This window comes from Sus scrofa, chromosome 18, assembly GCF_000003025.6.
Source record: "Sus scrofa isolate TJ Tabasco breed Duroc chromosome 18, Sscrofa11.1, whole genome shotgun sequence".
Taxonomy (NCBI): domain Eukaryota; kingdom Metazoa; phylum Chordata; class Mammalia; order Artiodactyla; family Suidae; genus Sus; species Sus scrofa.
Window position 1 is genome coordinate 23,228,877 of NC_010460.4, and position 23,401 is coordinate 23,252,277.

The following is a 23,401-nucleotide window of genomic DNA, read 5'->3' on the forward strand; positions in this document are numbered from 1 at the left end:
TCTGGAGTAACTCTTTCTTTGCCTACAAAATGGAGTTAATAATCCTTGACGAGCATGAAGTGTCCGTTTTCTTCATCCCTTTGTTGCTGTCCTATTTCAGGTTCGGTCACCGCACATGACCAGTGAAGTTATGTATGGCTAGAATATATTTTATTTAACTTACAATTAGCAAGGCATTGTCCTCAGAGTTTGACCTATGTGAGCATAATCCATATGGCCAGACTTTGAATCAAGTGCTATTATCACCTTCATTGAGTAAACAGTGAGCCAGTGCTAAGTCTATGGAATAAGATAAACCTAATATTGATTGTAGCTCATCAACTTCCTAGATGTCTAATGTTGGGCAAGTTAACTTGTGTCAGTATCAGGGCTTCCATAAGGAAAATTGCTCTTTGATTGGCAAAAGAGGCTATTTTACAGACAGTATAAATTAAGGTCTCAGAAGGTTATCTAGGTAAATCGTAGTCATCAGAAGTATTTGTCCAGCCTGTAACTAATCTTGAGGACAGGATGAGAGCTGTTACTATCGCACACATACACACACTTTAAGATGTGTGAGAGAAGCCAGAGATGACTTGGACTTGGTGCTTCCAAAGAAAACCAAGTGAATGTAAGTGTCATACATTTGCAAAGGCAAAGAAAATGTAACAATGGCTACATGACACATACACTTCATATAGATGTGATGGAGACTCAATGGTCACTAAATACAGTTGTCAGTGCACCATAAATGGAGTTAAGCACCATCTTTGCTGGAATTTCCAGAAAAATTACATCAAATCCATGGGCTTTCATTATTTTTCATGTTGGGCGATACTTGTCGGGAGTGTGAATCTTGCTACATGACCAACTTGTTTTGTTAAGAAAACACACAAGAGGCCCAAGATTAGCAGAAGATAGGATTTATTAAATTTTTTTCAGGGCCACACCTTTGGCATATGAAAGTTCCCAACCTAGGGGTCGAATTGGAGCTGAAGCTGCCGGCCTATGCCACAGCCACAGCAATGTCAGATCCGGACCTTATCTGCAACCTACACCATGGCTCATGGCAACACTGAATCCTTAACCTACTTAGGGAGGCCAGGGATTGAATCTGCATCCTCATGGACACTAGTAGGGTTTGTTTCTGTTGCACCACAATGGGAACTCCCAGATTTATTATTATTTAAGATAGAATACCTGACCTCACTGTGTTTCTAGGAGAGAAGATAAACATTGCTTAGTTATACAAAGCCATGAAAAAGTAAAAGCATGTTATCAAACTTAAGAATAGAGATGGTCTAGTTAATAGTTTCAGTAACATTGAGGGAAATTTTTTTGGTAATCAAATTTAAACTGGCCTGAAGAATAAGGCTGATTTAAATTATTTTTATTGTTTTATTAGAACTTTTGTTTTACTGCAAAGGAGATGGCAATGAGTTACATTGTGAGAAATAATGAAGTTTAAACTCTGATTGCTACTGAGATCTATGGTAAGTAAAAGTTATCGGAAAATTAAGTATTTTACTAAATAGGGAAATAAGTCAGTTATTTGGATACCACATACCAAGCTTGAGACATCTGGACACCATATTAAGCCTGTCTTGATCACTGAAACATTGTGTGGCCTTGAATAGGAGACCTAAACCCCTGTGTCTTCCTTCTTGAAATAATAAAGAAATAATAATACCATTTTAATCTATTGTGACATGGCTGAATAAAGGTATCCAAATTTGGCTATTCGAAGGTTATATAACGTATTATTATCCTGATTGATAACAATATTAATCTGTCAAGAAGTAAATTGAAAAATTTTACATCACTCATAGCAAAATTCTTGATGTCGATGGTCAGTAATGTCATTTCCCTTTCACTGTCTCTTCTCTTTCCTGAGAAGTAAAATATGCATTCAGACAGAAAATATCCATGTCAGAAAACATGCAGAGTAGTCAAAAGTAAATTAGCAGCCTTCTTCATGAATATTTAAAATAGCCAGTACGAAAGCCCACTTCCATTTGTGCTAATTTTTGTTATTTTAAAAGTCATCTGTGATTTTGGCTCATGGAGGATGAAGCTTAAAGAATTTATTTTCCTGCACAGCATAATCAGTTTGCAAAGAACCAACCAATGAGGGCCTATAAAGTGTTTTGCTCTATCAACACTAATAAGGAAAAAGTCTGATTTTCAATTCATAAGAGCCTAGACTGATTTTTAAATTAGGGTCCCCCCCCCAAAAAAAAAACCCCAAAAAAACAACAAAAAAACAAAAATAAAAATAAATTAGGGTTTCCTAATCAGAAAATAAGCAAGCTAACCCCTCTCCATCTTTCTACATAGAAAGATGGAGAGGGGGAGTTCCCGTCGTGGCGCAGTGGTTAATGAATCCGACTAGGAACCATGAGGTCGCAGGTTCGATCCCTGCCCTTGCTCAGTGGGTTAACGATCCGGCGTTGCCACGAGCTGTGGTGTAGATCGCAGACGCGACTCGGATCCTGCGTTGCTGTGGCTCTGGTGCAGGCCGGGGGCTGCAGCTCCGATTCGACCCCTAGCCTGGGAACCTCCATATGCCATGGGAGCAGCCCAAAGAAATAGCAAAAAAGACAAAAAAAAAAAAAGAAAAGAAAAGAAAGAGAGGGAAGGGGAGAGGTAGGTAGGTAGATGATAGATAGATAGAGGGACAGAGATAGTTGTTTCCTTCTTGTGACACCTATCATAATGGCCAACTACAATCTATGGCTAGGTTTCCAATGACTACAGAGTAAGAAAAAGAGATTATTAATGCCTTGAAGAATTTTGTTATGTTGTTCCATTTGGGCCCTCTTCAGCATAAGAATGAAACATTAGATCTAAGTGTAACATTTCTATCTGGGATTAGGGCACCAGCTGTCTGCTTGAATTTCCATGCCGCTTAATCTAGCTCTAAGCTTGGTTAGCTTTCAATTCACAAAGACGGCAACACCAGCTACCCAGGGTCACATTTTCAGTAAGGTCTCTGAAGTAATGAAGTGTACAAAGTATTCTAATAAGGGGAGCAGCTAAGTTAATTCCTTGAGGCAGGTGCAAAATATATGGCTCTAAGAGCCACTTTTTGGTGCAGCAACACAGGAAGTGACCTGTGAACAGGAGGGGTTAACACTGGAGGGCAAGAATGTGAGAGTTTCTCAGTCTTGTTGAAGGATTACATCTCAATTGGCCTTGCTCATGCCAGTGTGGAATTTGTTACCATGCAGTTCCCCAGGATAGTCATCCAGAGAGCCACTCACAGCAAAATCATCTACCGCATCCACCATCTAAATGCACAAAATAAACCAGCAAAAGATGTAATGTTGATATGTCCATCCTAATCAGCACTGTGATTTTTCAGAGGCTATATTATATTTGTCAAAATTTCCAAGTCCTTCACGCCTATGCTAGGTCAGAGGGGAAAAAAGGAGATACTTAAATAGAATTTGTACCAGTCTTTTAAAGAAATAATTTGGTCAAAACATGATGGGAAGAGTTTTAGAGTTGAGGATACCACCCTGAAAACAACTTCTCATCTGACTTCTTCATGTGCATGTCAGAGAAGATGGTTTATTAAAATTAAATCACTGAATTAAGTCTAGACTGAATAAGCATACATAAAAACATGTAAAACAAAAACCTTTGAAAGCTACCAAGAAATCATATTATTATTCATGTGCATACCTTATACCTTTTTAAAGATGAATAAGTATTTGATAGGCATAATCTACAATAAAACATAGAATTAGAATCACAGAAATTATTAATGCTATAAGCTATGCTGGTGCATTGCTCCTGTATCACCACTCTGAGTGCCATGAAACAAAACACCCCAAAGCTCAGTGGCATGAAACGACAATCATTTGCTCTCATGTTTGGCAGGTTTTGCTTCAGTGTGCTAGCTCAGGACCCCAGGCCTTCTGGATCAGGTCTGCTTTATGAGTCTCATTCTATGTCTGCAGCTGCCCCGGGGTGGTCTTCTACTGACAATGTTTGGAAGATCCCAGATACATGAATAAAAACTTGCCATGTCTCTTAACATTTAGGCTCAGAACTCTCTGACTGGAACCCACCTTCAGTTACTTCTCCCACATTCCTTTCGCTGGAACGGGGCACAAAGAAAAGAAACATGCTCTTCCCAAAGAAGCAGGTGGAGAGGGATCTGGCTGAACAGTGAGTCCATTCAAGGTACAAACAGTGGGCCAACCTCCTTACTTTACAAAGAGAGGACAATGGAGGTGCCAACGCGAGCATGTATGTGAGTGTTATGTGTGTGTGGCATGTCCCAGGGCACACAACAGGTTAATTTCAAAACTTGAATAATAACAATGTGCTCCATGTTTTGAAATGGGCAAGTATACTCTATTTTAATATAGTGCTCTCTGTGTTATACTGACATATTTTTACCAAGTGATATAATGAACTACTGCTTCTTGAATGCTCATTAGAGACAGCAAGAAGGGCAAGTTTTGAGTTTTGATAAGTTGATGGCCCCTTGCTCCACACCTGGTAGATACTTATACACAAACACACACACACACATCCATACATACATGGTTGGGGCGGAGGATAGGGAGGAATGGAGAGGGAGAGAATACTAACATGGTCATGTAATTTTTTATCAAATCCAAAGCTAAGCAGCCCTAACTAAATTTAAAGCTACAGCTCTTTGTTTTCCCCCTAGGAGTTTAGGAATTTCAAGGACAAAACAGAAGCTGCAAGGTAATCCCCTTACCAAGTTTGTCATTTTGTTAACAGGTATGTTAAGTGTGGTTTGATAATCAGGGCAACAAAACTAGCAGAGCCCAAAATTTGTATTCTTCTTCTTTCATAGGGATAGAAAACAAAAATTAGTATTTTAAAAGATTTACTGGAGTTTTTTTTTAATCTTGGGAAAGCGGGATGTGCTGACAAGGTAAGTTAATCAGAAGCTGTAGGAAGGAAGAACATTTTCTTTCTTGACATAAACCCTGTGGATATCAAAAAAGGGAAGTGCTATAACAAAAAAAAAAAATACTATTACAGCTGTGACTGGTGATATGTACGGAACAGCCTGCAAATCTCCCCCAGAATCACTCCGGAATTCACCCACCACACATTCCAGGCTGCAGATGGTCTCTTTGCTTTTCTGATGGCAGATCTCTCTAAACCGTTGGAATTACCCAACACTTAACTTTCTGAACAAGCTTTAACATTTTTTTCCACAGACTTCTTCTTTAATGCACTGAATGTAGAAAGAGCACATAGTTTATATAGGATTTTGCAACCCACTTTGATGGATCAATGTTGTGTTGGTTTGTTAGAGGAGGCACAGAGGCTAGAACTAGTTCTACAAAGCAAAAGGCAAAATTCACGCTTTCTTGATAATAATGATTTTACTCTTAGGACTCTGAGTTGTGCTTGTATCCAATTTATGCTTTGGTTTTTCACAGATTTATAATGGCTATCATAGAATGTGTTTTCCAGATGTTTCCTTCATTTTGAGTTTCCGTTAAATTAATGGAAGGATTGACATGTTCCAGTAGAAACACTGCATTCTTCCCATGGGCATAACTATTAATTGTTCCTCTGCAGAAATTCAAATTAATATTTTCAGCTCATTAAGGGAGGGGTTCAGTGGCTTAAATATCTTTAAGACAAAATTGCCCTTTCTGCAGTTAAACAAAAAACCTCTTATTTTTCTCTTCCATCCCTAGTTTGCCTTCATCTCCTACCATAAATAGAAGAGTTAATTAGAAAGAACAAAGGTCTTTTTTGATATGGTCATAGAAGGGATGCAAAAGGAAAGGATGGAAAGACCAGTGTTTTTCTTTTTCATGAACTTTATGTTATTTATGAAACTGTTATGATGAAATGTTTTCTAAAGCAGACAGTCCAAACACCCACCTCTGTTCCATCATACCTATGCAGTGTAGGAGAAAAGAAAATGAGGCAGATAGACAGATGTTAAAAGCCTTCCCACTAAATCTGGAACATGACAAGGACACCCACTCTCACCAATGTTATTCAACATAGTATTGGAAGTCCTAGCCACAGAAATCAGACAAACAAAAGAAATGAAAGGCATCCAAATAGGAAGAGAAGAGGTAAACCTGTCACTGTATGCAGAGGACATGATACTATATATAGAAAACCCTAAGGACTTAACCCAAAAACTACTTGAACTGATCAACACATTCGGCAAAGTAGCAGGATATAAGTTTAACATTCAGAAATCAGTCGCATTTCTGCATACTAACAATGAAATATTAGAAAAGGAATACAGAAATACCTTTTAAAATTCACCCCAAAAACTCAAACACCTGGGGATACACCTGACCAAGGAGGTAAAAGACTTACATGCCGAGAACTATAAAACATTAATCAAGGAAGTTAAAGAAGATGTAAAGAAATGGAAAGGTATTCCATGCTCCTGGGTTGGAAAAATGAATATTATAAAAATGGCCATACTACCCAAAGCAATCTACAGATTCAATGCAATCCCTATCAAATTACCCATGACAGTTTTCACAGAACTAGAACAAACAATCCAAAACTTTATATAGATTCACAAAAGACCCAGAATTGCTAAGGCAATTCTGAGGAACAAAAACCAAGCAGGAGGCATCACTCTCCCAGACTTCAGGCAATATTACAAAGCCACAGTCATCAAGACAGTGCGGTACTGGTACCAAAACAGACAGACCGACCAATGGAGCAGAAAAGAGAACCCAGAAAGAAACCCAGACACCTTTAGTCAATTAATCTTCGACAAAGGAGGCAAGAGTATAAAATGGGAAAAAGACAGTCTTTTCAGCATGTATTGCTGGGAAGCCTGGACAGCTGCATGCAAATCAATCAAACTAGAACACACCCTCACACCATGCACCCAAATAACCTCAAAATGGCTGAAAGACTTAAATATAAGATAAGACACCTAGAACTCCTAGAAGAGAACATAGGCAAAACATTCTCTGACATCAACATTACAAATGTTTTCTCAGGTCAGTCTCCCAAAGCCACAGAGATAAAAGCAAAAATAAACCAGTGGGACCTAATCAAACTGACAAGCTTTTGCACAGCAAAGGAAACCAAAAAGAAGACAAAAAGACACCTTACAGAATGGGATAAAATAGTTTCAAATGATGCAATGGACAAGGGCCTAATCTCTTAAAATATACAAACAACATATACAACTCAACAGGAAAAAAGCTGACAACCCAATTGAAAAATGGGCAAAGGTCCTGAACAGACATTTATCCAAGGAAGATATACAGATGGCCAACAAGCACTTGAAAAAATGCTCCACATCCCTGGTTGTTAGAGAAACACAAATCAAAACTACCTTGAGATACTACCTCACACCAGTCAGAATGGCCATCAAATAAGTCCACAAATAACAAATGCTGGAGGGGCTGTGGAGAACAGGGACCCCTCCTACACTGTTGGTGGGCATGTAAACTGGTACAGTCACTATGGAGAACAGTATGGAGGTACCTTAGAAATCTATACATAGAACTTCCATACGACCCCACAATCCCACTCTTGGGCATACATCCGGACAAAAGTCTACTTAAAAGAGACACACGCAACCGCATGTTCATTGCAGCACTATTCACAATAGCCAGGACATGGAAACAACCCAAAAGTCCATGGGACAGATGATTGGATTCGGAAGAGGTGGTATATATACACAATGGAATACTACTCAGCCATAAAAAAGAATGACATAATGCCATTTGCAGCAACATGGATGGAACTAGAGACTCTCATCCTGAGTGAAGTAAGTCAGAAAGAGAGAGACAAATACCATATGATATCACTTATATCTGGAATCTAATATCCAGCACAAAGGAACCTTTCCACAGAAAAGGAACTCATGGACTTGGAGAATAGACTTGCCAAGGGGGAAGGGGAGGGAATGGGAGGGACTGGGAGCTTGGGGTAAAGAGATGCAGAATGTTGCCTTTGGGATGGATTAGCAATGGGATTCTGCTGTATAGCACTGGGAATGTGTCTATTCACTTATGATGGAGCATGATAATGTGAGAAAATAGAATGCACGTGTAACTGGGTCACCATGCTGTACAGTAGAAAAAAATATATATATAAATGAGAAAAAATGTGAAAAGAAATGTGCAAAAAAAAAATTAATTCCATTTCTGCAAATAACCACCTATGTGACCTTGAGGCAGTTATTTATGAGTTTTAATTTCCTCCTTGTGGTGAGGATGAGATAATAAATGCAAAGTGCATGGCCCTTGGTGGGTATTTGGTAAATGATAGCACTAATCACTGTATTTAGAAATAGTAGTATATACCAAGCAAGAAGAGTTCAGCCTTTGGAGTCAAGATGGATCTGGGTTCAAATTCAGACTCCTCCACTGGCTATATGAAGACCTACTGATGAGTTTACCCTATGTGAGATTTAATTTCCTCATTTTCATAGGGTCTGGGGGGAAATTCTTGGACCCTGGCCTCTTCCTTGGTAGACCAGTTGTCCCTCAGTACGTGGTCACCTGCAGTAATAGCAATGGAAGCAGTAGAAATAGTACTCACAGTGAACCAGTGAAAATCCTTACTTATTATAATTTAGATTTCTTTATAGAGCATTAGTCCCCATTCCAGATAAAAATACAGTGAGACCTTCCTGAGAGGCTCTACTGAAACCAAATTTCTCTCCTGATACTTCATTGGTCTTAAATACCTACCTGGCTCCAAGAGAAAACTCATAATTATCCTTGTAACTTTTTATGATTTTTATTTTTTCCATTATAGTTGAAAAAACGGATATATATATGTCAATTTCTACTGTATAGCAAAGTGACCCAGTCATATATATTTTTTCTTTTTCTCACATTATTCTCCATCATGTTCCATCACAAATGATTGTTATACAGTAGGATCTCATTCCTCATCCACTCCAAATGCAACAGTTTGCACCTATTAACCCCAAACTCCCAGTCCATCTCACTCCTTTTTCCTCCCCCTTGGCAACCACAAGTCTATTCTCCAAGTCCATGAGTTTCTTTTCTGTGGAAAGGTTCCTTTGTGCCGTATACTAGATTCCAGATATAAGTGATATCATATGGTATTTGTCTTTGTCTTTCTGCCTTATTTCACTCAGGATGAGAGTCTCTAGTTTCATCCATGTTGCTGCAAAAAGATTCCCTTCCTCCCAGCCCTAGGGGGTGAGCTTTCATCGGTAGGGTTTCTACCATGTTCTAGAGACCCCCAGGGTGACAGAGAGGAAGAAGTCCACTCTCTCGTGCTTGCCTTTTTGATTTTACTTCTGTGTTTCTTTGATTTCCTGCAGAATATCATCAAGTGCAATGTCTCCTGGAGAAAACCTAAAGATTTTAAATTTGAAAGGTAAGATTGAAAGATGGAAGGAATGCTCTGGACTCATGGGCAGTTGGCTGCCTCAGTCACCTCCTCACTCCCTGACAACCTAAGCCATGGAGTATGCAAGGCTGTGACACTGCTCGTCTGACCTCCTGCAAGATGGTGGGAAGGACAGTTCACTGAAGAGATTAAGCTAACTCAGCCACTAATTGTATATTCTGCTGCTTATCCAGAAGGGTAATCATTATGTTCCAGCAAGGCAGACATAAAGTAAATCTTATTTCAATTTAGAGGTAATGGGTAGAAAGAAGGAACAGCAAGAATCATTGTTTTTGCTTGACCCAGTTCTTAATGTTTCTTCAAATGTTGTTGACATTTGTAATTCTATTGATCAAATTTGCCTTTTCACTCATTTTTACTTAAGGGAATTTTTCAGAAAGTGCTCCTTTTTGTTTATATTGTGCCAACAAAACTGTTGATTTTTAAAAAGAAATTCCTGTAATCGATTTATCTCCTTAAGGACAAACTTCAGTTAAAACAACTGATTTGATTGATTTCCCCTCAGCCACCCGGAATTCACTACATTAATTTTAGATATTCTTTATTCCCAAACTTCAATCAAAGAACATTTTGTAGGTTTGACTGCATAAAAACCACCTTGGGAGCTTTACAATCAATACCGATTCTTAGGCCCATTCCTGATTTTAGATTTAGAAGCCCTGGCCTCAGGAACCTTCAGAGCAGCAAAGATCTTGACTATCAGTGACAGTCTTAAAAGTGTCATAAATAATCCTAAACTGGTAGTTCTGATGACAAAAACAGATTTTGTAGTTTCCTCAGGATCTCTTGTTCTAATTGCCTCAGTGATTTATCAGCCAGATTATTCAATCAATCTTTATAAGTAAGCCTATGTTAACAGTGGAGTAATTTCAGGGAATTAGCCCTGAAGCCCGAGGGGCAAGTGTGGGTGGGGAAGGGTTGGGAGAATGCATTGGGGGTTATTCTCTTTCCCTCCTTCCTCATCTGTTATGACCACTGATGTCTTTCTATATGTCCTTCCCATGGTGGTAAGTCAGTCAGTGGATAGATGAATGACGACACTGTGCTCTTGAGAAGGAGCAGGGATCCTGAGAAGAGCTTAGATTCCAGTTTCCTTGTGAACCATTCTGAGCCTTGAAACTCTGTCCTCAGATGAGAAGACAGCTGTGGCAGCCAAGCTGGCAGAATTGCCAAGTGGGCTGCTGAATAAACCTTCTGCAGGATCTGGAGAGACCCCTGTCATAACCACCTGATATTCCTGTCCAAGGAAGTTGCATTTCTCATTCCTTCTGATGTCAGTCATTTTATGGGCTTCAGGGCTAAAGGCATGAGCCCCTAATCCAAGCAGATTTTTAGCAAATTTTTATTGCTAGGAAGTGAGGGCGAGAGATGTGGATCTTCCATACAAACTTTTTCCCCAACATAAGGTTAGATGGGGCAAAACTGAAAGTACATGCCCATCTCAGAGCCATTTTAGTGTGCACACGGCAGCATCTATTTTACAGAAATTGTCTGGAAAACCAGGGTTACAGGCATTTAAAAAAATAGGCATGTCTTAATTTCTAAAGCAGTTAGAAAAATAATCATTTTTATGTAAGAATGTCAACAATCTGGTAAAAGACTTTTTTAAAAGGCAGTCTATTCTGTAAAAATGCTCCAATATGGGACAAATGTGGCATTGTTTACAATGTAGTTACTTGGAAAAGAAATAGCTGCAAACCTTTAAAAGGGTCTAATGTGCCCTGACCCATCATAGCAGGATACTATTGGAAATCTTTGCAGCCGAGATTCTTGAGCAGCAGAAAGGTTCACATAGCAACTAGTGAGCTACAGAAGGATGTGAGGTGGCCCATACATGTAACTGATGAATGATCCACCCAATCCTTGGCACATAAAGTAAAAAGAAAAAAATTCTTATGTATATCAATAAAAAATGCTAGAGAAAGTGTGGGAAAAGGGAACCCTTCTACACTGTTGGTGGGAATGTAAATTGGTGCAACCACTATGGAGAACAGTATGGAGATTCCTTAGAAAACTAAATATTGAACTATTCTATGATCCAGCAATCCCACTCCTGCCATATATCTGGACAAAACATTCACTCAGAAAGACACATGTACTCTTATGTTCATTGCAGCACTATTCACAGTAGCCAGGACATGGAAGCAACCTACATGTCCATCAACAGATTACTGGATTAAGAAGATGTAGTACATACATATAGTGAACTACTAGTCAGCCATGAAAGGGACAAAATAATGCCATTTGCAGCAACATGGATGCAACTAGACATCTGCATACTAAATGAAGTAAGTCAGAAAGACAGATACCATCTGATATAACTTATATAGGAAATCTAAAATATGGCACAAATGTTGCTATTTACAAAACAGAAACAGATTACAGACATGGAGAGCAGACTTGTGGTTTCCAGCAAGGAGGGAGTCGGATGGATGGGGAGTTTGGGGTTGGTAGATGCAAACTATTATATTTAGAATGGATAAGCAATGGGGTCCTACTGTACAGCACAGGGAACTATGTCCAATCTCTTGGATTAGAATATAATGGAAGATAGCATGAAAGAAAGAATGAATATTTATTCATTCATTTATTCATTTGTATGGCTGGGTCACTTCACAAAAATTGAAGAAATTTCTTTGAAATTGAAGTTTCTTCAATTGTAGAAATTGAAGAAACACTGTCTATCAACTATAATAAAATTTTTTAAAAAATCTGTTATATATTTCAAGTATTTCTATAGGTTTGCTCCAAATGGAACTTTGGCACAAGTTTAGTTGAAGTGTTGGAAGTACTTGTAATTTACTTAATTTTCCTATTGATGGATATGAGTTTGGTTCCAGTTTTGTTCTATAAACAAATAGTGCTGTAGTGGGTAGCCTTCTGTGTACATGTAGCTCTCCTGAGAGAAGCAACGAGATGCAGTGGTTAAGAATGCCCAGTCCAGGAGTTCCAGTTAAAGCTCAGCAGTTAAGGAATCAGACTAGCATCCATGAGGACGCAGGATGCTTAGTGAGTTAAAGATCCGGTGTTGCTGTGGCTGTGGTGTAGGCCAGCAGCTACAGGTTCGATTCGACCCCTAGCCTAGGAACCTCCACAGGTGCAGCCCTAAAAAAAGCAAAAAAATAAAAAAAATTTTTTTAAAATAATGCCCGACCCAGTGTTGGTTGGACACTGGCTCCACTACGGGGTACCCTTGAGCAACTTGGTTCATTGCTCTGGGCCTCAGTTTCTTGATAATAATAGTATCTACCCCATGGAGCTAGGGTGATAATGAGTTAACATTTGTAAAGCACTTAGAACAATGCCAACAGATACAGAGCACTCAATGTTCCTTAATAATCCTACTGTTTTAGCAGATATTTAAATAGGATAACCTTGTAGATAAAAGAATTTCTCGCTTACAGGGAACACCTTTTAAATGTTTATACCTTTTAAAAAAATTCCAAATGGACCATATAAATTTAGCCTACCAGCAAACATTCCAGGGAATATAATTTTTCAATACTTTTGCCAAAATCACATATCTTCATTCTTTTTTAAAAAGAAAAAAAAAGCTTCTTTGATTGCTCTGCTAGGAATAGTCACAAAGCAGAAATACCTTCATAGAAGTCATATAAAGGATATTAATATAAATCTACCTTTGACATGGTTACCGGTCTCACAATATAAACTTTTCTTTATTCTTCACTTATTTGGTATGGGTGCTAATGCCAAATCTAGTTAGAATCATCTATATTGAAAGATGGCTGGTATAGGGTACCCACTGGGTATCTTCTCAGTCCCTCCTCTTTGGAAATGCCCACCTTGCCCAGGGAAGTGAGCCCTTCTCATCTTTATTTATACTCTATATCCCCTACCCTCAGCCCATAGCTGATTAGATCAGAACTAGACACCTGACTCAAGTTGGCTTAATCTCCTTCTCTCTTCAGAATTTGTTTTTAAGCTAGCTTGAACCTTGAACATGGTAAAATTTACACATATCCATTCAAATAATGGTGCTATAGGAGGGCTGTATTGGATTGCTTCATTTCTCAGCAAAGGAACAGAAAATTAAAAATAATGAAATAAAAAGAGAGCTTAGAAACAAATATGATTCTGTGATACATTCTCTTCTCTTCCCACCCACCGATATTATAGGGAGAGCCATGAAACACCCTGCTATCACTGATGTTAGAGTACATTTTATTAATGATAAGAGTGATAATGTTTTTGTCATTAAAAAAGAAAAAAATGGCTTATTGTTTAATATATGCTTAATGATAAGAAATGCAAATGCAGGCAGAGTCCCATTTTTACTCTGATGTGTCTCCGCCTGCATTTGCATTTGGTTTTGCCTCTGATGGGGGGAACCGTGACTCACTCAATCATCTACCAGCTGACACCTCCTCACCAGGGCTCCCCAAGCTGCGTGTACAGAGGACAAGGCCCATTGCCCACTGTGCATCACCAAGTGTCCTGTTCCAAACCTGGGATGGATAACAAGTTTCAAGAGGTTCTTTTTTTTTTGGCTTTTTGGCTTTTTGGCTTTTTGGCTTTTTGCTATTTCTTGGGCCGCTCCCGCGGCATATGGAGGTTCCCAGGCTAGGGGTCGAATCGGAGCTGTAGCCACCGGCCTACGCCAGAGCCACAGCAACGTGGGATCCGAGCCACGTCTGCAACCTACACCACAGCTCACGGCAATGCCGGATCTTCAACCCACTGAGCAAGGGCAGGGACCGAACCCCAACCTCATGGTTCCTAGTCGGATTCGTTAACCACTGCGCCACGACGGGAACTCCCTCAAGAGGTTCTTTACCTCCTCTTACCTAAGGCTTCACCTAACTTCAACTTCTCCCTTCAATTTTTGGTTCTGATGTCAAATCAGCCAACCAATTAAGCAACCTTGGGGGGGGGGGAAGTTCAATGAAAAGAGTAAAAGGAACACAATTCCTCTCTAAAGAGCAGGCACTCCATACTCTTTCCTCTGGGTACTACTTGGCATTGTGTCACAGCGCTTCTTAAACTTAAGCTCAACTGAGGATCTTGTTGAAATTCAGATTCAGATGTGACTTCTCTCAAGGGGGGCTGAAATTCTGCATTTCCGACAAGCACCCAGATGATGCCAGTGCCCCTCACCTTGAGTATCAAGTTCTAAGGTCATGTGAGGAAAATGCTTCAGACTATATTTACCAAATGCAGGGAAGAGAGGAAAAGGGGTCCTTAAAAGAGGGAGTCCCAGGTGCTGTTCAGAGAACCCATCACTCTGACGTGGAAGTGGCCAGCTTCTCCTGAATCCTGTGGCTGCATGGCTTTCTGGGTTTTGACAAATATCTCAACTCGTTCGGGAGTGAAGTAAAAGGCCAAAAGGAGGTATGATTTCCTTGTCATTCCTCCATAGATTTTTTTCATCCAAATAGTTGGTGGAAACTTTTTAAGGAGACAAATTCATATGACCCAGAAAAACCACTGAACAGCATCTTGATGTGGGGACCCAGGTTTGAGTATGTTTCCTTGGCCAAGAGGTGATTCTAATACCTTCTTCTGGTGAGGAATTGTACCCCTGAACAGCAATTGTACCCCTAACAAATATACATCTGGCTTAATATAATGAGGGTCTATTCATATGAGAGCCCATGTTAACACGTTATTGCTAGGTCTGGGGGTAATCTTAGTACACAGGAAAATCTTTTTTAATGGATATATTCTTGCCAATATTTGGAAAAACGTGATTATCATATGTTACAGATACATAAAACTTTTTCATTGTATTTATAATGTTAAGTATACATGATACATAATTTAACACGTTTATTTAAAAATGAGTTTAATAAAAAATGCAACAATTTTTTTTAAATGACATGAGTAATTGTAACTAGAAGTGTCTAGAGAATAGGATTCTTTCCTAGGTTCCTAATATTTGAATAGTTCTCAGAAGTCTACAGTTTATTTCTACGTATACTACCAAATTTATTCCTGCAACAGCCTGATAAAAAATACTATTATTTTCTCTTTTATAGATGAGGAACCTGAGATAAATAATTTAAGTATTTGTCCAAAGTCACAAAATTACTAAGAGGCAAAGCTAGGATTTAAACAATCAGATACTTATTCATAACCTCTGTGACATACCGGAAGTTTTTAAATCAGTGTAAGAATTCAAGTTATTGAAAACTGTCTTTCATTTTAAACACTTAAATGTTTGACTTATAGATTTGTCTTAATCATAAAGAAAATTTAACGCCCTTTGTCCTTCTGGAATTATATTTTGCATCCTCTGTTCTCCATGCAAAAGCCAGATTGAGAATTGAGAAGCAGAAGGAGATAAATCCAGAATATAATAAATAGAAACCATTTCACTGGTAACATGTTCTGGTATTCTCTTTTAGAAGAAGAGATTTGAAAAGAGTTATTGCCATCTGTAATAAAAATTGTTTCAATTACAAAAAAAAATTTAAATAACTTATGGAGCAAATTTTACTCTGAACTATGAAAAAGTTTTGTTTTGTTTTTAAAAGAAGGATGTGGGAGTTCCCACTGTGGTGCTGTAGGTTAAGAATCCAGCATTGTCCCTGCATCAGCTCGGGTAGCTGGAGAGAGTAATTACCTTTTCCCTATGAAGTAATCTTTTTTTTTTTTTTTTGCCTTTTCTAGGGCCGCTCCCGCGGCATATGGAGGTTCCCAGGCTAGGGGTCCAATCGGAGCCACAGCCACTGGCCTACGCCAGAGCCACAGCAACGCGGGATCCGAGCCTCCTCTGCAACCTACACCACAGCTCATGGCAACGCCAGATCCTTAACCCACTGAGCAAGGGCAGGGATCGAACCCGAAACCTCATGGTTCCTAGTTTGTTTCATTAACCAGTGAGCCACGAGGGAACTCCAGCTATGAAGTAATCTTGATGTTACTGAAGAAAGCTGCATTCCACTGGACTGCACGGGAGGGGAAAAATATACTCACATTTAACTCACAGCCCCAGACATTTTTCCTCTTAAAATTTATTTGTGTAGTTATAAAATTCTTTAGCAGTTGAACGCAGTTCCTCTTAGCCCAACAGCTGTCTCTGGCATTCTCTTCTCTATGAAGCCAATGTTTATTTCTACCAGAAGACTCTAAATCACAAGTGGTTTGACACTTCTAGTTTATCTTCTTTCGCTGCAAAGGTTAATTTAATGCTTTCTCTGCCACATTTTAGAAATAGTTCTAAGAGTAGCAGTTACATAAAAGGGAAAAGGTTCGGTATGTGACATTCTGCTCATGGGTCCCTAGGCCATCACAAGGTTTGCCCTCAACAGCCAGTTCTAAGCCTTTGTCTCATGCAGAAATGTGTTGCCTCATCACCTCTGTGGTACATCCATCTGCAGCCCAGATCCCCTTCCACATTCAAAACTCTCATCCCCCAGCAGATGTGTGTTGGAGGGGGAGGGCTCACCTCTGAGTCTTTTCTGGAACGTTCCCTGACAGAAGTGAGTTGTCTCATTGAAGGTTTCACCTACAGTATAGACATGGGAGATACAGAGCCCAACCCCTTTGCCTCTGTTTGGACAGCTGACGGTCCCTCTCACAACCAAGTTCTCCATGGGAACAGAGAGGCTACTGCTGCAAATGTATCTCAGTTAAACGTCTCCCTGTGCCCAATCCTGTTTTCTCACAAACATTGTTTCTAAGAACACTCCTCAGTGAAGCTCCTGCATGCAGACTTCGGAGACTCAGGGTCCCCACCTGCACACCCCCCATGCCCTAGAACACTTGTCCTCATTCCAGAAACAGTGTTCCCTTTATGTGTAAGTGCAAAATATTCATTCACCAAATATTTTTCAAGTTTCCACTGTGTCAGCCATAGGATTAATTGCTGGGGAGATGATGGTAAATTAAACAGATGTGGCACTCGACTATGAGGATTATATTCTGGTGATGCGTATAAGCAAAGAAACAGGTATTTACAATAAATTGTAATAATAGGCTACAAAAGGAGAAATCCAAGAAGGGAGAGTCCTATACATTATCGTGGAGATAGGGAAGAGTATCTGAGAGCAGGGCTCTCTCGCTGAGCTAAAATTTAAGTAGGATGACCTACGCTGCAGGCAGCAGGTATACTCCAGGTGGAGAAAACACTAGGGTTTGAGAGCCTCAGTCTGAGTCACTGCAAGAACTTTAGTGTAGCTGGAATTTAGAGGGAAAAATGTGGGAGTGGCAGGCGTAAGAGCCATATTAAAATGTTCCGATGAAGTTTTTCAAGCCTATTTTAAAAGCTCCATTGAGGTATCATAAATATAGTAAACTACGTATATTTAATGTACAAAATCTGATAAATTCCAGTAGGCACACACATCATCATCACAAACAAGACACTGAACACATCTGTCACAGCCACACATTTCCTCGTGCCCCTCTGTAAACCTTTCTCCAGCTCTCCCCAGTCTTGTAAACACTGGTATATTTTTGCCACTATAGACTGCATTTTGCATAATATTATATAAATGAAATCACATAGGCTATTACATTTTTGTCTGACTTCTTTCACAGCATCACTATTTTTCAATTCATTCATGTCATTCATTATCAATGTTTTATTCCTTTTTACTGTTGAGTGATATTCCAAGATATGGATGTACCACAGCTTGTTTATCCATTCACTGTAAGTGGGCATTTCAGTCAAGCAAAGTAGCTATGACCATTCATGTACAAGACTTTGTGTGATAAATGCTTTTGTTTCCCATAGGTAAATACCCAGAGTAGAATGACAGGGCTATAATGGAATGTGTATATTTTAGTTGGTACAAAACTGCCAAAATATTTTTCTTTTCTTTTTTTTTTTTTTTGTCTTTTCTAGGGCCACACCCATGGCACATGGAGGTTCCCAGGCTAGGGGTCCAATCAGAGCTGTAGCCACCAGCCTATACCACAGTCACAGCAATGCGAGATCTGAGCCTCATCTGCGACCTACACCACAGCTCATGGCAATGCCGGATCCTTAACCCACTGAGCAGGGATCGAACCCGCAACCTCATGGTTCCCAGTCAGATTTGTTAACCACTGAGCCACCCCGGGAACTCCCAAAATATTTTTCAAAGGTTGTACCGTTATGCCATCCCACAAGCAGTGGGAACTGTAAAGAAAACACCTTGTCCCATGTCTGAGTTGGCATTATCTGGAATTGGCGGGGATTCCCCCCCCCATAAGCCACACTATGCTACGGCTTATGTTACTCGCTATCTACCTGTTTCTCCTCTCTTGGGAAGAACCTCTTTCCTCTCTCCAAGGTACCTCATAGCTTTCCTGACTTTCCTCATTGTCTTTACTATCAGAAACTGCTCACAAGAAGAGAAATGAATGACTGATAATGTAGTTATCCCGCAGCAGTACAGCAATATAGATGAGTAATAATGACAAGGAAAATGAAAACAGCCATGACTGAAAGACTGAACTAGGAAAATACAACGACCAGGTAATTTTCTTCTGTAATTATCTTATTTCCACTTACTATCCCCTGGAAACAGATTCCGAGTTCTACATTCCTTGATCTATACCATCTTTCCACTGTAGGAAAGGTCTTCTACAAGGAAGTTCTCAGTAAATGCTGGCTGACTGACAGACACGGAGTGACTGAGAAGCAGTGTTTAAAATCTCTAACCTCTACTTTTGCTTCTATAAAATTATTTTTAACTACTTCAACCCACCTTGTTTTTGGGAAACCTAACACATGCACAATATAAAACCTTGTTCCTGGCATCTGAAAAAAATCTTACAGCAGTAACAGCCTCCAGCCCAATTCCCTGCCCTAGAAGGCAAAGCTTTTAATATTATTAAGCTAACCTGGTTAGAGTAGGGAGAAGCTACTTAAAACACTAACATCAAACTGGTGAGAGTTTTCACAGTTAATTGGCAGCTTTTTTTTTTTTTTTTTTTTTTTACCTAAGAAAGAATATATATATATGCATCATGTTAGGTACAAGGATGAAACCAAACTTAGGCAAAATATTTTGCCCATTTATCGTCTATGCCATTTTTAGAGCTTTTAGCATCTCTGAGTAAGTCTCTCAGATTTGGCAATGCCCACCTTTTCCCAGAGCCTCATGTCTCTTTCAAGTCAAGATTATCTCTCTCCCTGGTCTAACCAGTGATACATCCATTCCAGTGAGCTGATGAGCAGTAGTAGCAAAGGATGCCACTTCTGTGGCCTTAGGTTAAACCGTGCAAGTGGAATGCCGCATAGATTGTTCTGTAAGTTAACGTCTGAATCCTTCCGAGAAACAGTAGTAGTTCTATTTTTTAATTTTTTAAAAATATAGGTGATTTACGGTGTTGTGCCAATTTCTGCTATACAGCAAAGGGAGCCAGAAATATATATTCTTCTCCATCATGGTCTATCCCAGGAGACTGGATATAGTTTCCTGTGCTACACAGCTGGGACCCTGTTCTTTAACAGTGTTCTATTTGAAGCATGGCATGAAGCACTTCACAAGATTACTAAATTCATTTCCACAAAAACTCTGTGAGTTAGGTAGCTCAGAAAAACTGAAACTTAAATAGTAAGTCCAGCAATATAGATCTAAAAGGAGCAGAGTAGGTCTGGGGACCGAGGCTATGACCTCTATGCCCTATTTATAACTGGCAGGAGTTCATGTCTGGGAAAACAGCTTTGGGTGTGATTCTGTGTTCTAGCTGCTTCACACAAATCACCTCACCTCCAAGTCAAATGTCTATCTAATCCAATTGTAACCCTCCTCACTAAATATTAGAAACTTCTTCCTCTTGCTGTGTCACCCAACCTTTTCACTGTATCTTGGTTAAAACTCAGAAGTAAAACTTCAGCATAACCTATTTCAAATTTGGTACACCTTACTCCATAAGATATTTAGAACCATTTTGTAAAGTAAAAGCAAATATTTATACAAATTAATGGTGATCCTAATTTTATTTCATGGAGTAAAATGTTTAATGTTATCTGTCTCTTACTAACAAAAAATAAAACTACATGGCAGTTGCCAGACTGATTAGATTTTGGCGGTATACAATTTTCAGCATACAGGGAACGCTATATTATGGTAGCTAATAAGCTTGATTGAATTAGGTCTGATATTTACATTTGAATACTCCTCACTAAATATTGGAAATTCATTCCTTTTAAAAAAATTGATGTTCTCTCCTTTCTAAATAAGAAATTCAAGAAAAAATTATAGGGTGAAGAATAGGATGAGATCAGATGTCAATAATTTCTCTGATAAACAGAAAAATTGAAGAGGTCTAGTCAATTTAGTTTAAGAAAACATTGTTGATTGCCTCTTCTTTGCTAGACACTGTGCTATTCTTGAATTGCAAATAAAAAAATGCCTTTACCCTTGGAAATTAATTATCTCACTCAGAAATACTTTTACATCATAAAATATAGGAGTGGTATCACAATTTTTCTATTTATTTTGTTGTAGCTTAGAATGGGTAATCTCAGTTAACTGACTTCACTGAGCTAAACCATTTTCAACAATTCCTTTACAGAAAATGATTCTGAAATGAGCAGTTTTCCATAATTTCAGAGAGTGATTTAGGTGGAAATCATCCATTACCATTAATAGAATTTATATAACTCAATTTTACTGCCACTAAAAGGTCACCTCTGAAAGGCTTTTATTAATGTTATTTCCTTTTAAAGAAGTTGTTTCTGTCAAAAATAATAAGCTATAGAATTCAAAAGCGATCATTCACTACTTTAATCTGAATTCATTATTTTTAATATCTTTATACTTTTGCTCCACTAAATTTATACACACACACACATATATATATATGTGTATATATATATATATTCACCTTTTAACTGTAGAAACTGCCTGCCAAGTGACGTAATTAAGGGCATATATATTGTGTTTACATATAAGATATATAATCTCCCAATTTGGGACAGTCGTAGGTGACGTTTTCTTGTTGATTCCTATAAAAACTGTACTTTTAACTGTAGAGGCTGCCTACCAAGTGAGGTAATTAAAGGCATAAACTCCCTTTGAAGATGGGATATTTTCCATTGAATTGTCTTCAAATGAATGATCGATGGTGTCTTCTCTTTGAAGAACAGAAGGCAACCTAGAAGCTTTATCCCAGATTCTCTCAGTGATTGATAATCTCCAGTGGTGTTTTGTCAAGCAAACCAAGGCATAATGAGAGTAACAGAATAAGCGCTTAAGCTTGAACAGAGCCCAGCCTGCCAGTTCTCGGTTAGGAAGTCATCTATTAGCAACCTTTCATCATCCCAACCCTCTACAGTCAAATTGACTTCTGGTGTCTGAAATAGTAGGCGGCCTCTTTGGCTAACTCAGAGTCATTGTATCTTGGTTCTTTTTGGGGAAACTACCTGTATAAACAGGCCAGGATAATGAGTAAACACCAACCAACCAACTTTCCTTTACAGTTCCATGCTCATTCCCAGGCACAGAGCCCCGCCTTATTCTGACAAAAGACAGGCTGATTTGGACTGTGCCTCACTAAGGAAATGGCCACCTGACACTAGTTTAAAGAAGTGATAAATCTCCAAAGTTTTACAGTCTCTCTCTCCCTCTCACTCACACACACACACACAGAGCCTGGGTTTTCTTCCTACTGGAGGCACTCTGAAAACCAGAATCACAGTGTGCACGGTTATTAACCAATTGCATGTAACTGCCAGAAAGTTGAAATTGCACCTCAGTGTTTGCGGCCGGCAGGATTTCTCCTGGCAACCCGTGGCTGTTTTAAGTGCAGACAGAATGGAGCTGCACAGCCAGCTCTCTCCACATGGGGTAGGGAAAGGCTGTGCAGAGGTAGATGCAGGATACAAGTGCTTCAGGAAATGACTTCTAGCGCTAGCTCTTCTTTTTTGTATCAACATCTAATTTACATAGAAAATCAAATACCTAGGAATGAATTAGATGCTCACAGAACAAAAAAAGATTCATGAACAATGTCAATGATTAGGAGCTCTGAAGTATTATGAAGGGCAATCCATAAGTATATGATTTTTGGAGGAAAATAAATGTACATAATGCATGATAATTAAAGAAGAGTGTTTAAAGGCAGTATGTATATATTGTTTGTTTAGTTTTGTGGTGCAAAACCCAGGCCCCAAAATACAGCTGGCATGTCTGTCTTTCTCACATTTCTACAAGTGGACTGGGGTCTCTCTGCTTCCAGCTAGAATCTGTGGGTGGACCCAAGCTGGAAGGCACAGTTACCTGAGGCATCTTCTCCTGACAGAAGTCAGAAGCCTCTAGATGGGTGGGTACAAGTGGGAGATGCCTCTTAAAGCCTTGGGTTAGGACTGGTACCCAATCACTTCTTCCCACATTCTTCTGGTAAAGCAAGTTCCTTGGCCAAGCCCACCTCTGAAGGGATAGAGATGTTTGCTTCTCTTGGGGAAAGAGAATAAAGTTGGGGGAAAGAAAATGACTATTTGCTGAATGATGAGCTAATCTGACAATTTTTTTTTTTCTCACAGTTTGGAAAATGTCAATAATTTAAAAAGACATGGGTGTTCCCGTCGTGGCGCAGTGGTTAACGAATCCGACTAGGAACCATGAGGTTGCGGGTTCGGTCCCTGCCCTTGCTCAGTGGGTTAAGGATCCGGCATTGCCGTGAGCTGCGGTGTAGGTTGCAGACGTGGCTTGGATCCTGCATTGCTGTGGCTCTGGCATAGGCCGGAGGCTACAGCTCCGATTGGATCCCTAGCCTGGGAACCTCCATATGCCGCGGGAGCAGCCCAAAGAAATGGCAAAAAGACAAAAAAAATAAATAAATACAAAAAATAAAAAGACAAAAATCACTGGCTAACCCATCATTCTGAGATCATCAGTGTTAATCTTTAGTGTATATCCTTACTGTCTTTTATTTACAGGCACAGAGTGGAATGAGTGGAGGAAGGCATTAATGAAAGATTTGTGGGGAGAAGGGAAGGGTTCCCAGCAAAGGGAAAAGGGAAAGACTGGAGAAGTTTAACAGACTGGCATATTAAATCAGACTGCCTATGTTTTTATGCCTATCTCACTCACTCTATAACTGTGGGTTCATTAATTAGCCCCTCTAAGCCCCAGTT

The 23,401-nt window shown here is 39.3% G+C and overlaps 2 long non-coding RNA genes across 2 annotated transcripts in view; one reads left to right on the top strand and one right to left on the bottom strand.

The window, feature by feature from the left end:
- The window catches only part of LOC110257515, a 268,751-nt gene that overhangs the window by 16,015 nt on the left and 229,335 nt on the right, over nt 1-23,401 (bottom strand). The window lies entirely within an intron of this gene.
- LOC102164498 lies at nt 1,080-22,846 on the top strand. Its single transcript, XR_002340244.1, has 4 exons — nt 1,080-1,472; nt 4,029-4,170; nt 9,278-9,333; nt 18,651-22,846. It is a non-coding gene; the product is annotated as an uncharacterized LOC102164498 (long non-coding RNA).